General features: G+C 36.3%; 1 long non-coding RNA gene across 3 annotated transcripts; it reads right to left on the bottom strand.

Moving 5' to 3' along the window:
• Positions 1 to 581: 581 nt before the first annotated feature.
• Positions 582 to 13,158, bottom strand: LOC309967818. 3 transcript variants are annotated; one of them, XR_014326537.1, is made up of 7 exons: positions 13,005 to 13,158; positions 11,706 to 11,820; positions 11,356 to 11,554; positions 8,648 to 8,777; positions 4,136 to 4,276; positions 3,266 to 3,380; positions 582 to 1,145 (listed from the first exon to the last, which is right to left on the bottom strand). It is a non-coding gene; the product is annotated as an uncharacterized lncRNA (long non-coding RNA). The 3 variants fall into 3 exon arrangements; XR_014326538.1 differs by having other exon boundaries at positions 3,266 to 3,377; XR_014326539.1 differs by having other exon boundaries at positions 11,356 to 11,511.
• Between the last annotated feature and the right edge of the window lie 207 nt (positions 13,159 to 13,365).

The raw sequence follows: 13,365 nt of genomic DNA, 5'->3' as shown, positions 1-13,365 counted from the left end.
ATAATAAATGAGCTCTCTGAAATTAGCAAGAGATTAAAACCTCCACCCACCCCCAAAATTGGATATAAAAAGAAAATTTAAAAATACAGATGGCTACTAAACATATGAAAAAATGATCACACTCAAAAATGAAAGAAATACAATTTAAGACAATAGTTTGGGCTATCACATTGGCAAAGATTTTAAATAGTCATAAAATTCATTATCTGTGAGGTTGTGGGAAAGCTGGCAATCTCATTCATTGCCATTTGAGGATAAAGTTGTTACCACATTTTAAAGGAAATCTTGTGATCATTTTCAAAATTTGAAATGTGCATATACTTAATCCCAGTATTTTCACTGATGAGTAATTTATTATGATATAATAGACAAATGCAAATTATTGATATATAGGGAGGTTCATTGCACAGAAATTTGGTGCTAACATAAATATCTATGAATGAGAAATGCTTAAAACATTTAATTATATTTCATGTACAAAACAATCATGCAGTCATTCAACAAATGACACAGATACGTATTACTGAAACAGGTATTGAAAAAACTGTTAAATGAAATGCAATTTGAAGAATAATGTGTACAATATAGTTCCACTTTCAGAACCCCCCAAAATATCTTGTGTGTGTGTGTTTGTGTGTGTGTGCATCTATCCACTTAAAGAATGCACACAACTTATTTAATAGAGGATAACTCTAGGAGATAGAATTGGGAGAGAGGAGGGCACTTAATTTATATATTAGATATTTAGATATGCTTTGAATTTTGAAAAAATTTTAATAGATCTTAATTTTTAAATTTACCACATGGCAAATGAAAATTATAAATGTATATTTATGGGAGCACTGAGCAATTCCATCATTCTGAGTTTCTTGTGCAATAATATTTCCTCTACTGAGGCTCCTGGGATTGAGTCAAGTGGAAGCAAGGGAAACAGTCACCATGCCCAAATTAAAGTCTCATCGATGATATCCCAACATGAGCATTTCTCAGTTAAGCATTTCTTATCTGCAGGAGGAATCCACTGCAACACAGGAAATAGAAGAGTTTCCATGCACAAAGAAGACTGTATCATTGTTTTGAAGAAGCTGATGGTAGAAGTAATGGTACCCACAGTAACAAATCCACCTCGTCTCTGTGGTCATCGCCTGCAAGGACACAGTGGGGAAAATTGGCAAAGGTGAGGCACACATTTTCTAAGGAGCCTGTCAGGGGGGCTATGAAATCCTTGTACACTCTTCCTCTACATGTTCTGGAAAAAATCTACCCAGAATACACAGAGAAAACCACATTTTCAGCAACTGGGTGGCTGCTATGGCCAGAAAAGTGACTTTAAGACTTCCTAAAGGATGCCAAACACTGGTGATACATTTTTCTCCTTTGCTTGGCCAAAAAATGATGGAGATCTCCAACTATCTCAGATATTTATCTGTCTCTTCCCCTCTGAATCTCAGATATTTATCTGTCTCTTCCCCTCTGAATTTATCTGTCTCTTCCCCCCTGAATTTCCCCTCAGATATTTATCTGTCTCTTCCCCTCTTTAAAGTTCTAGGTCACTCATTCATTGACTCAATTATTTCAGGCAAAACTACTTGTCTACCTTCCAGTCTAATAATTATTGAGAATCTATTATATCTCATGCATATAATAATTCTCTGATAACACAATGGATCCAGCCAAGGAGTTTAGTTTGTTGGATAAGAAAAGTTAAGGAAATCTTTCATATTAACAGTAAATGTACTAACTGAGATGTAGAAAACTATGAAGATATACAAGAAAAGTTGTATCTCTTTTTTTTCCCCCCACATCTTTATTGTAGTATAAATGTTTTACAATGTTGTGTTAGTTTCTGCTGTACAACAAAGTGAATCAGCTATATGTATACATATATCCCCCTATCCCCTCCCTCTTGAGCCTCCCTCCCACCCTCCCTATCCCATCTCTCTAGGTCATCACAAAGTACCAAGATGATCTCCCTGTGCTATGCAGTAGCTTCCCATTAGCTATCCATTTTACATTTGGTAGTGTATATACATCAATGCTACTCTCTCACTTCATCCCAGCTTCCCCTTCCCCCCCATTCCGTGCCCTCAAGTCTGTTCTCTACATCTGCATCTTTATTCCTGCCCTGCCACTAGGTCCATCAGTACTGCTTTTTAAAACTCCATATGTATGCATTAGCATATGGTGTTTCTTTTTCTCTTTCTGACTTACTCTACTCTGTATGACAGATTCTAGGTCCATCCACCTCATTACAAATAACTCAGTTTCGTTTCCTTTTATGGCTGAGTAATATTCCATTGTATATATGTGCCACATTTTCTTTACCCATTCATCTGTCGCTGGACACTTAGGTTGCTTCCATGTCCTGGCTATTGTAAATACTGCTGCAGTGAACATTGTGGTACATGTCTCTTTTTGAATTATGGTTTTCTCAGGGTATATACCCAGTAGTGGGATTGCTGGGTCATATGGTGGTTCTATTTTTAGTTTTTTAAGGAACCTTCATACTGTTCTCCATAGTGGCTGTATCAATTTACATTCCCACCAACAGTGAAGGAGGGTTCCCTTTTCTCCACACCCTCTCCAGCATTAATTGTTTGTAGATTTTTTTGATGATGGCCATTCTGACCGGTGTGAGGTGATACCTCAAAATGGATGAAAGACCTAAATGTAAGGCCAGACACTATAAAACGCTTAGAGGAAAACATAGCCAGAACACTCTATGACATAAATCACAGCAAGATCCTTTTTGACCCACCTCCTAGAGTAAGGGAAATAAAAACAAAAATAAAAAATGGGACCCAATGAAACTTAAAAGCTTTTGCATAGCAAAGGAAACCATAAACAAGACGAAAAGACAACCCTCAGAATGGGACAAAATATTTGCAAATGAAGCAACTGACAAAGGATTAATCTCCAAAATATACAAGCAGCTCATGCAGCTCAATATCACAAAAACAAACAACCCAGTCCAAAAATGGGCAGAAAATCTAAATAGACATTTCTCCAAAGAAGACATACAGATGGCCAACAAATGCATGAAAAGATGCTCAACATCACTAATCATTAGAGAAATGCAAATCAAAACCACAGTGAGGTATCACCTCACACAGGTCAGAAGTTATATCTCTTAACTCATTATACAATCTGGCCTTTCAATTAGAATGTAACCACAAGTCATCAATCTTCAGAAAATTAATGTCTAACTTTCTACCCAGATGTGGTTGCTACTAGAAAGTGAGGATTATTCTGACAAAAACCTTACCTTCAGAGAGTAGCCCTTGGACAACAGGTAGGTGAATAGGCTCTGTCTGAAGAATCTTGCTTCAGGGATTTACTGGTATCATTCATTCCCAAAAGAGTTCCCAAGAAGTCATCTTCTGGGGGGGGGGGGAAGAAAAAGAAACACCACTTCCAGTGAAAAAGGCAATTCAGCTGGAAGCTAGGAAGTCACCGTTCGGTACTCTCCCAGATTGATTTAATTTGGAAGCTGCTTTCTACTCCGTTACGCAGCTCTGAAATTATACCTAGCTAGCTGCTCATAATTCTATACATCTCAATATCAACACCTTGTATCAGAGCCTTTCTCTCTTGTACATTTCCAAAGCTGACTGGATTGCCTGGATCCTGCTGAAAATTGTTTCTTTTTTATCATTTATTTTTTTCTGCTTAGTTGGCCAGGTTATTTATAAAATCACTCTATATCATCTATTCATATATCTATTCTCAATAAAATTTTATTGAAATCCTACTCTATGTCTGGCAGCCCATTAGGCACTTGTGTCACAAAAATGAATCTAAAAACATCAGGCCATAAGAAATTAAAACCCCATTTGATGAATCAGTCATACAAATAAAGAGCTGAGAAGTAACTTAGTAAATGGTTCTATAGAGGTAAATTTAGTTTTAGGATAGAATAGTTGAGGCAAGACCCCCATTTAGGAAGACCTGTTATGACCCAAAGCTGTAACTTCCAATTACTATTCTCACGCTCATCTGGATCTTGGATTGGTTTTTAATGCTATTTAGCTACAACCAAAAGTCATCAAACTTAAGAAGAACAAGATCTATCAATGCCTATCCACCTGAGGCCTTTTTCTAATAAACATGCAGTTCCCTGCCTGTATAGTCATACCTGCGAGGTTGTCCAAAGGACCACAGGTGGGAAGGGAGAGCACTGGCTGAGAAGTAAGTTGTCACCTCCTTCTCTAGAACTGACATTCAAAGGTTAAGGCAAAAGCATAGACAGTTTCCCTTTCCTTCTAGGCTCTATCACCTGACAGGAAAAAAAAAGAAGAGGAAAAATAACAGTTTAAGAAAGAGTATATGCAGATATAAATGCACCTATGTGTACATATAAACTGTACACAAACACACATGCATGTAATCTAATTTAACAATAAAACATTCATAAAATGTGGGTATCCTGTGCTACACACAGACTGGGCAGGGTGGATGTCGCTAAGTCCTTTGTGTGTTATGTGCACAACCTTCAGACATGCACTGCTCTCTTTTCCCCCTGAGGTCCAATAGACACAGAGAGTATCTGACCAATAATTATGTTAGCAAGGGAAAATATTCCCATTCCATTAAGACCAAATGTTAGAAAACAATTTTTTTACTATTATGTACAGATCAATGAAAACATGGTTTCTCTATTACAACCTGCTGAAGTCCAACAGACGCTCCCAACAATTCCAATGGCAAAAGAAAATTGTTTCTAGTTTATCAATTATCATAAAACCATCTTTAGAAAAAATATGCCTGTCAATAATATCCAAATACCTAGAAACATTGGATTAAGCTAAATTACTCTTTTGAAAAAAATAGTCTAAAATTTGCCCCAGAACAATAATCTAGTGAAAAGGTACAGTTCTGTGCAATAATCAGAAGTGTACTAACTATTCTTCATCTAAAACATATCCATAAATACAATATTTTAATATATGATTTTTAAGCAATCTCAATATAACTATAGATGTGACAAAATGAAGAACACATTTGATTACTATGTTCAGATTATCTTCAAAAATGCAGAGAACAATGGCTTACATGTGATTTACTGATCTCAACTTTGCTGATCACCCGATGAACAAATGAAAAACTGTATCTATCTTAAAGTGATGTCTGAATACTCTTTCTGAAGTCATCTGCGGAACACTATATCACACATTTTATCAAATGTATTTACAGGTTTTCTTCTATTATGTTAACCATTAAAATATATTGAAATACTAGATTTATGTAAAGGAGTAAAATTTTAACTTTTATATTAAAGTTAAGCAAAAAACATACACTTGTTAAAACATGCATTGGTCTTCTGAATATAAACATATTGATACAAGGCCACTGTCTTATTTCATTTTCTTGCTTCCTGACAAGTCAATGAACAAATTTAGAAATATTTATCATAATGTGATAGCTTATAATTCTACTTTCCAACATAGTTTTCCAAAATAATCTTACCTAAAATTTCAACAAGTATTTTAAAGATGTTATTTTTATAATAACTATATCTCTTACCATATAGTGACATACATGTAATAACTCTAGATAACTTGTGTCCAATAGAACTTTGGTTTCTGCTAAACAAAGGTCTGGAAATCTTAGGGGTGAGAAAAAGCATATCATTGTGCATATGTTATTGCACAATGGCTATTGCAATAGCCATTGGTCTCAGACACAGCAAATTTAGTCCTAAATATTCCTGCTGGAAAATATATAGATGTGGACTTTGAGTTTTCTGAAAGTTCCAATAGAAGATAAGCAGCCATTGCCTTCAAAGAAACCTACAGACACACTTCTTCAGAAAATATTTAAGACCTAAGTTAAGATAATGTATTGAGGAAGAGAAGGATATTAAGTGTCTCTAATGGGAAAAGAAACACAACCTTCTTAAATCACTGTCTCTGTAAAACCTGCTACTACTAAGGAAATCTTGGCAAATGGTAGCAAGTGCTCTGGCTTACATCACACCTGTTTTTTATATAGTTGGATGGCAGAAACATGTTCAACGGTGTTTCACAACCTTTTTTTCCTATCACCTGCCTGGATATCCTTCTTAGACATTTTCTCCTAGTTTTCAACACTGCCCCCAAATTTTAGTACCACAGATATGCTGTATATCTGCTTATGTACTATGGCTGTTTGGAGGACAATGAACCACTGTAATATTTAAGATTTCTTTTGATTCCCAAGAACCAATTTTTTACCTCAGGAGGATGACATCGACTATGTTGAGAATACACTGTGAATACTTGTTAATTTGAGAAAAATAACTAAACAGGTAAGGAGCGCATAGAGTGTTCCATTCTGTCATGAACTGTGTTTGGGGCAGTTTCCCATTCTCTTCAAATGGTCACTCAACAGGACACACTGCTGAGGTTTCAGGGACCTTCTCTCAATCATATACCTCATTTTGGCCCAACATCATCTTCATTCCTAAAAAGGAAGGAACTATTCAAGCACTCTAAATGTCCAATGCCTTTATGCTTTGAGCTAAGCACAGAAGTGTCAAAAATCCTAGAATCTACAGGAAAGGAAACCATGGAGAACTCACCATATTATTAATGTATGTATCTGATGTTATAACAAGGGTCCTCCCAAAAGAGATTAAACTATTGACAAGCAAAACAAAATGAACAAATAAACAAAAACAAATTAAAAAAACCACTGACTAGCAACAGGTAAATTTGAATGATAGTATATTGTCAATGAATCTTCTGGAAACTTCACAGAGATCAGCACTGATACTGATAGTAATGCAAACCTAATATCAATGGCATGTTACTGAGTTTAAAGTGCAACTAGAACGTTGCTTTCCTCCACAGCCACCTCCTCTCAAGAAAACACAATGAGACAAATAGTAGCATTCCTCCAACCAATCTAGCTTTCAGTTAAATGGGTTTTCCCTATAGCTATTCTGGGTTTTACTTTTATGTCATTGATCTTTGCTCAGAAATTTATTGTTTACTCCCTTTTACTTGATTTGGGTTTAATTCTCTAGTTTAGTCTTTTTCTTGCTTCTTAGGGTTAAAGCTTAGATTATTTGTTTGATATTTTTCCTCTTTTCTGATATAATCATTTAAAACTATAAATTTCCCCCTATGCATGTCTTTAGTTGTATCTGACTCAGTTCTAAATGTTTTCTTTTATAATTTTGTCTTTGACCATGGGTTCTTGTAAAAGATGTTAATTTCCAAATATTTAGTAATAAGCCAGATTGACTTGTTTGATTTCTAATTTAATTTCTTCTGTGGTCACAGAACATACTCTACACAATTTCAATCTTTTAAAATTCACTGAGTTCAGTTTTATAACTTAGCATATGACCTATGTCAGAAAATGTTCCAGATGTGTTTGAAAATAATTTGTGCTCTGCTATTGTTAGGTAGAGTGTTCTATATATGTCAGGTCAAGCTGGTTGATAAGATTGCTCAAGTATGCTATAACCACACTGATTCTCTATATTGGTCTATCAATTATTAAGAAGAGGGTACTGAAGAGCCCAGATGTTACTGCTTAATTGCCTATTTATCCTTTTGATTATGTTGGGTTTTGCTTTATGTAATCTGAGACACTATTACTTGATGATTATGTAATTAAACCTTCTATCATATAATATCCTTCTTAATTTCTAGTAATAGTTTACCATAAAGGCTATTTTCTCTGATGTCAGTATAGCCACTCTTGCTCTCTTCTGGGTATTCTCTGCATGATATAATTGCTAATCCTTTACCTTCATACAGTTTGTGTTTTTTGTTCTGAAGTATCTCTTTTATAAACAATGTATACTTGTTTAATTTTCTTTCGTTTTTTTTTTTTTTTTTTGCGGTACGTGGGCCTCTCACTGTTGTGGCCTCCCCGTTGCGGAGCACAGCCTCCGGACGCGCAGGCTCAGCGGCCATGGCTCACGGGCCCAGCCGCTCCGCGGCATGTGGGATCTTCCTGGACCAGGGCACGAACCCGTGTCCCCTGCATCGGCAGGCGGACTCTCAACCACTGCACCACCAGGGAAGCCCTGTTTAATTTTTTAAATTAAATCTCCCAGTTTCTGTCTTTTAAATTTAATATAATGGTCATGTGGTTGGATTTACGCCTGCCATTTTCCTATCTGTTTTCTAGATGTCATATCATTTTGGTTTCTCTGTTCATTCTTAGCTGCCTTGTTTGTATTAAATAGATACTTCTTATTGTACTATTTTAATTCTTTGGTAGTTCTTTTAATGTTTTTGAGTTATTTGCTTAGTACTGACCCTAGGGTTTACAAATGCACCTTAAATTATCACAATCTACTTCAGAGTAACACTAATTTTGTTATATGTCCTTTTATATATCTTGAACTCAGTTTCAGAGAAGTGATTCTGTCACTTATTTTGTCCAGATTTTCCAGCATATCAATTATTGAAGCCATCATTGGCCCCAGCATGTTTATAAAGCAATTGTGAGCCTGAGATAGGTGACAGACACGGAACAATAAGGATCCCATCACCACTGGATACACAGTCCATGCTGCTGAGTCATGGAGACCAGCAAACCCAGTCAGCGATCCAGTTCCATGTCTGACTAATGCAGATAGACTCTCAGTGTCATTGGAACATTGCAAGTCCCTAAAAGAATATCAGTATCCTCAGGACAAAATGCTTACCTTTGTGAGAATTCACACAGGCCTTTGATGATGGGAAGTAGAATTATTCCCAACACTTTCCTTCATGTCTCATCTCAAGGGGAAGGGATAAACTCATCCTTATGAAACCCAGTTTTTGGAACATGTCAACCTGTAGGAAAGATAAATGTGCATCTAGATGAGAAGTAGGATGAGTCCATTTGTCAACTATATACAAGACAGGAGCGTTCACTATGTATATGCATAGTGTAATACATATTATCATTCTACTGAGATGTTTCTGAAATTATTCAAAAGACAGATAGTGCAAAAATTGGGGGTGGAAAAGTGCCTCATATGACTCACCAGATTATTAATGCCTCACACTCTTTGGATTAACAGACACCTCACAAAAGCAATAAAATTCTAAATTGCTTAGTAAAATATTCTAGGAACATACATTTATTAAAAATGAGTATTACATATGGAAGGCATTGTTTTGATTTTTCCCAGAGAATGGAGCTATTGCAAGTGACAAAAACAGCACTTCTTTGGTGTGGCAGTGAGAATTACAAGCAGCAAAATATGCCTTCTCTCTAACATCACTTCCAATCTGCAAAGCACAAGGAAAATTAGGGAGCTGAGAAACAAAACTTTCCTAATGTAATATTTAGTAACAAGTTGTTATAAGGAATACATCAAAGATATTCAGTGGCAATCAATATGACAAGAATGCAGCCGCATGGCACAGGGATATTGGCTCGGTGCTTTGTGACCGCCTGGAGGGGTGGGATAGGGAGGGTGGGAGGGAGGGAGACGTAAGAGGGAAGACATATGGGAACATATGTTTATGTATGACTGATTCACTTTGTTATAAAGCAGAAACTAACACACCATTGTAAAGCAATTATACCCCAATAAAGATGCTAAAAAAAAATATGACAAGAACTATAAATGCTCATTCCTTGGAACATATTAATTTAGAAATATTTGTTCTAAGACATTTGTCTCAAAGTTTCCTCAGTGTACCCACCAGAACTTCATTCATTATAACTAGGATCTTTCTTTAAACACATTAGAAATCCATTGGGGATATATAAAAGTGTATAAGGAAATCCATGTAAAACAAACAAACAAACACAAGAACTGGAAATTTAATCATTTAACATCTGAAAATGTTTAATGCAGTATATAGTTGAAGCCAGTACTTGTGTGTTGCTCTTTTGATGAGAAAAACAAAAAACAAAGAAACAATAATTCAATCCTAGTGACTGGTTGGCAAGCAAATTAAAATATATTGTGAAGGTCTCACATATAGTACCTACTTTTTAATTATCATATATTTGTTTCACTTACTAGGGAAAAGTAAAAATCCATAATCTGTATTTTGACCACCTATAAATAGCACTCAAGAGAGGACTCCAGCAGCTCAGACAACTGTGTGAATGGCTCAAGTGTAGGTACAACCATTTCTAGAATCTTCAGTGCTCATGTGCTAGTTCCCCAGGGTCTGTTTACTACAAGTGTATTTATGCTACCAGCTAAAGACTCAAAGGGTTGCAATTTCACCTGACAATTAGATATGAATAGACACTGTACAGTTCAGTTCCTCTAATGCATGCAAGCAGCTTAGCCTTCTAATACCACAGTTCTTCCTGATACCACATGAATGAAATCACTGATCTCCACCCTGCAAATATTTTGCTTAGGGTGGGTATCTATGCTAGACCTCAGTTTCACAGAAGTGATTGTGTAACTCATTTTGTTCAGATTTTTAAATGAGATCAATTATTATAGCAATCATTGATACACATCAGTTTCTAAAATAGGGCACTGCTCACCTCAGAAAGTGAAAGAGACTCTGAAGTTCATCACTTATCTACTCTACTCAGTTATGGAGACCAGACCCCACATCAGTGATCCAGGCTTCACAGCTGACTATCATAGACAGTGCCTATGGTAATTGGAATATTATATAATCCTTAGAAGGAAGGTCAATATTTTAGGGACAAATGCTTACTGACTTGAGAACTCCCACTGGCCTCTTAGGATGGGCCTTTCCTTCATGTTGCATCTCAAGGGGAAGGAATAAACATTTTCATAGGAAACCTGAGCTCTATCCTTGTTACCCTGTGGGAGTAGAATAAAAATGTGGAAAGATTAGAAGTAAGCCTGTCCATTGGCCGGTCAGGCATAAGACAGTAGGGTTCAATAATGTACCCTCCTATTAAATAAGCTAATGCATTGCTCTGCTAGGGTGTTTCCAGTGTTATTCCAACAACATTAATTGTGTTAGGCTCTCTGGCCTCCATAAGAGCAAATATTGTCCAACATTTTCTGCCAGACAAATTAAATGTGAAATCAGACTGTCAGAATGTGCTTAAAGTTCCAGGAAAATGTTGGCCTGGTGAACAATTCAACCACAACAATGCATATAATACATATATATTCTGTAAATTAAACCTCAGAATTATTTTATCCTCAAAGATGACCCAATGGATTGGGGAGGAGAAAACTGCCATGATAGGGAAATAAAGAACAGTTGTCTAAAAATCACTTATAGCACTAAACTTGCTTGAGCTCAGGAACCTGGCAATTTGCAGAGGATGCACAGTTACTCTACGCCTGATTCTACATGGTATGGTCACAGCAATGCAGGCAGGACTCACACAGGCACAATAAATACTGACATGTGACTAGAGAGGTTGGGAGGGTGCAGAGAGGAAAAGTCAAACACTGAGCCCTCTCACCATGAAATACTTCCCATCCTATTGTCAGGGTGGTGCTCACCAGGCCACACTGCTGAGGATTCAGTGACATTTGGCCAAGCACACCCCTCAGTAGAAACAGTTTCTCTCTGCCACACTGGTGAGGAATGGCTTTACTTTCATCTCCATGCTTAATTCCTGTATGAGGCATTAGTAGGAAGACTGAGAAAATGCAAAAATTCTGGAAAAGAACAGAAAGAAGCCTCAAAGAATCACCAGATTATTAAGTCCTCACACTGTTTGAATTGACAGACTCTACAAAACACCAATTAAATTCTTAATTACTTAAAAAATAATAACTCAGGAAAAATTTATAAAAGATTAGATGTTACCTTGAGAGTGCATCATTGGATTTCTTCTTAGATAAGGAGCTGGCAGAAGTGACAAAACCAGCTCTTCTTTGGTGGGGTGGTAAGAATTCCATGCAATTCCAATATTACTTCCAATCTATAAACCACAGAGGAAATTAGAGGAGTTGAGAAAGAAAACCTTCCAAGTTGAATATTAATTGATAAGAGGTTATAAGGAATTAATTACATATATTTGCTGACCACCTGTATGATAAGAATAAAAATAGCATTGTTCCATGGAACAGGAATGTATAGAAAGTCATTTGTTCTAAGACCTGGTCCAAAGGACCCTTAGAATCACTCATTAAAACTGGGATCTCCCTTAAAACACATGTGAAACAGACTGAAGGAATATGAATATTAACCAATAAAATGCCAAGACCTGGAAACACAATAATTTTACAATTAAAAATATTTAGTGCAGCATATACTTGACTCCATCACTCAAACGTCTAGAAAAGTTCTCTTTGGGTGAGAAGAAAAATAACTGTATGAATTTTTGTGACTGAGTTAACAATCAAATCAAAACATGCCCTAAGATATTCCTGTAAATACAAACTACTTTTAAATTTCCATATATTTGCTTTATCTAAAAAAATTGACAAGTAAAGACATAATATCTTTTGAACTGACTACGTAATTGACCTCAATAGACTACTGCTCACTCACAAGATTGTAGCATCTAAGGAAACCTTGTGAATGGCTCAAGGGTAGACAAAATCATATATCCTTGGTCTCACTACTAATGTGCTGATTCTCCAGAGTCTGATTACTATTAGTGAATGGATGTTGTCAGCCAAGCACTCTAAGAGTTTCCATGTCGTCCCTAAACCAGACATTTATAGATCTCTGTACAGCTCATTTCCCTTAATGTATGCAATCATGTGAGCTTTCAAACACTTCAGTCCTGGCTGGTACCTCTACTAGACCAATTGAGCTCCCTCCACATTTTTTGCCTAGCATGGTCCCTGGGAGGGACCTCAGCTGACAAATGATTTTGTCACTCAGTTTGTTCATATTCCAATGAGAAACATATGTGAAGTTATCATTAATCCAGGCACATTAGTAAAAGGGACTTTGATCCTGAGATATGTGGCAGTCACTGAGCACTCAGGGATCTGACACCCTCAGACACATTGACCCACAGTATTCAATAATGCAGACCAGTCATCACAGTCGATAACAGTCCCATGACTGACTAGCACAGCCAGAGTCTCATTGTCGTATGAGTGTTGCAATGTCCTAAGAGGAATGTCAGTATTTTCAGGATGAAATGCTTACTGATGTTACAATTCCCACTGGCATTTGAGGATGAGATGGTAAAATTATTTTCAATACTTTCCTTCATGTCACCTCTCAAGAAGAGGGATAAGCTCTTTCATATTAAACTCAACCAGTGGTCCATATCTGTGGAACTAGAGTAAAAATATGGAAAAATGAGATGTATGTATGTCTATTTGTCAAACATGCAAAAGACAAGCAGATTTATTACGTACCTTCATATTAAATATACACATATTACTTTACTAGAATGTTTCTGATGTTATTCAAAGGGAGAAAGCACAAAAACCTTGGAAATAAAGGAGACAAAATATTGGACCTCACCAGATAATTAATAACACATTATTTGGATTAACAGATA

The sequence above is a fragment of the Leucopleurus acutus genome (assembly GCF_964270905.1).
Source record: "Leucopleurus acutus genome assembly, chromosome: 1".
NCBI classification, from domain to species: Eukaryota; Metazoa; Chordata; class Mammalia; order Artiodactyla; family Delphinidae; genus Leucopleurus; species Leucopleurus acutus.
The sequence above is the reverse complement of the archived record's forward strand: the minus strand, read 5'-3'. Positions and strand labels throughout refer to the sequence as shown.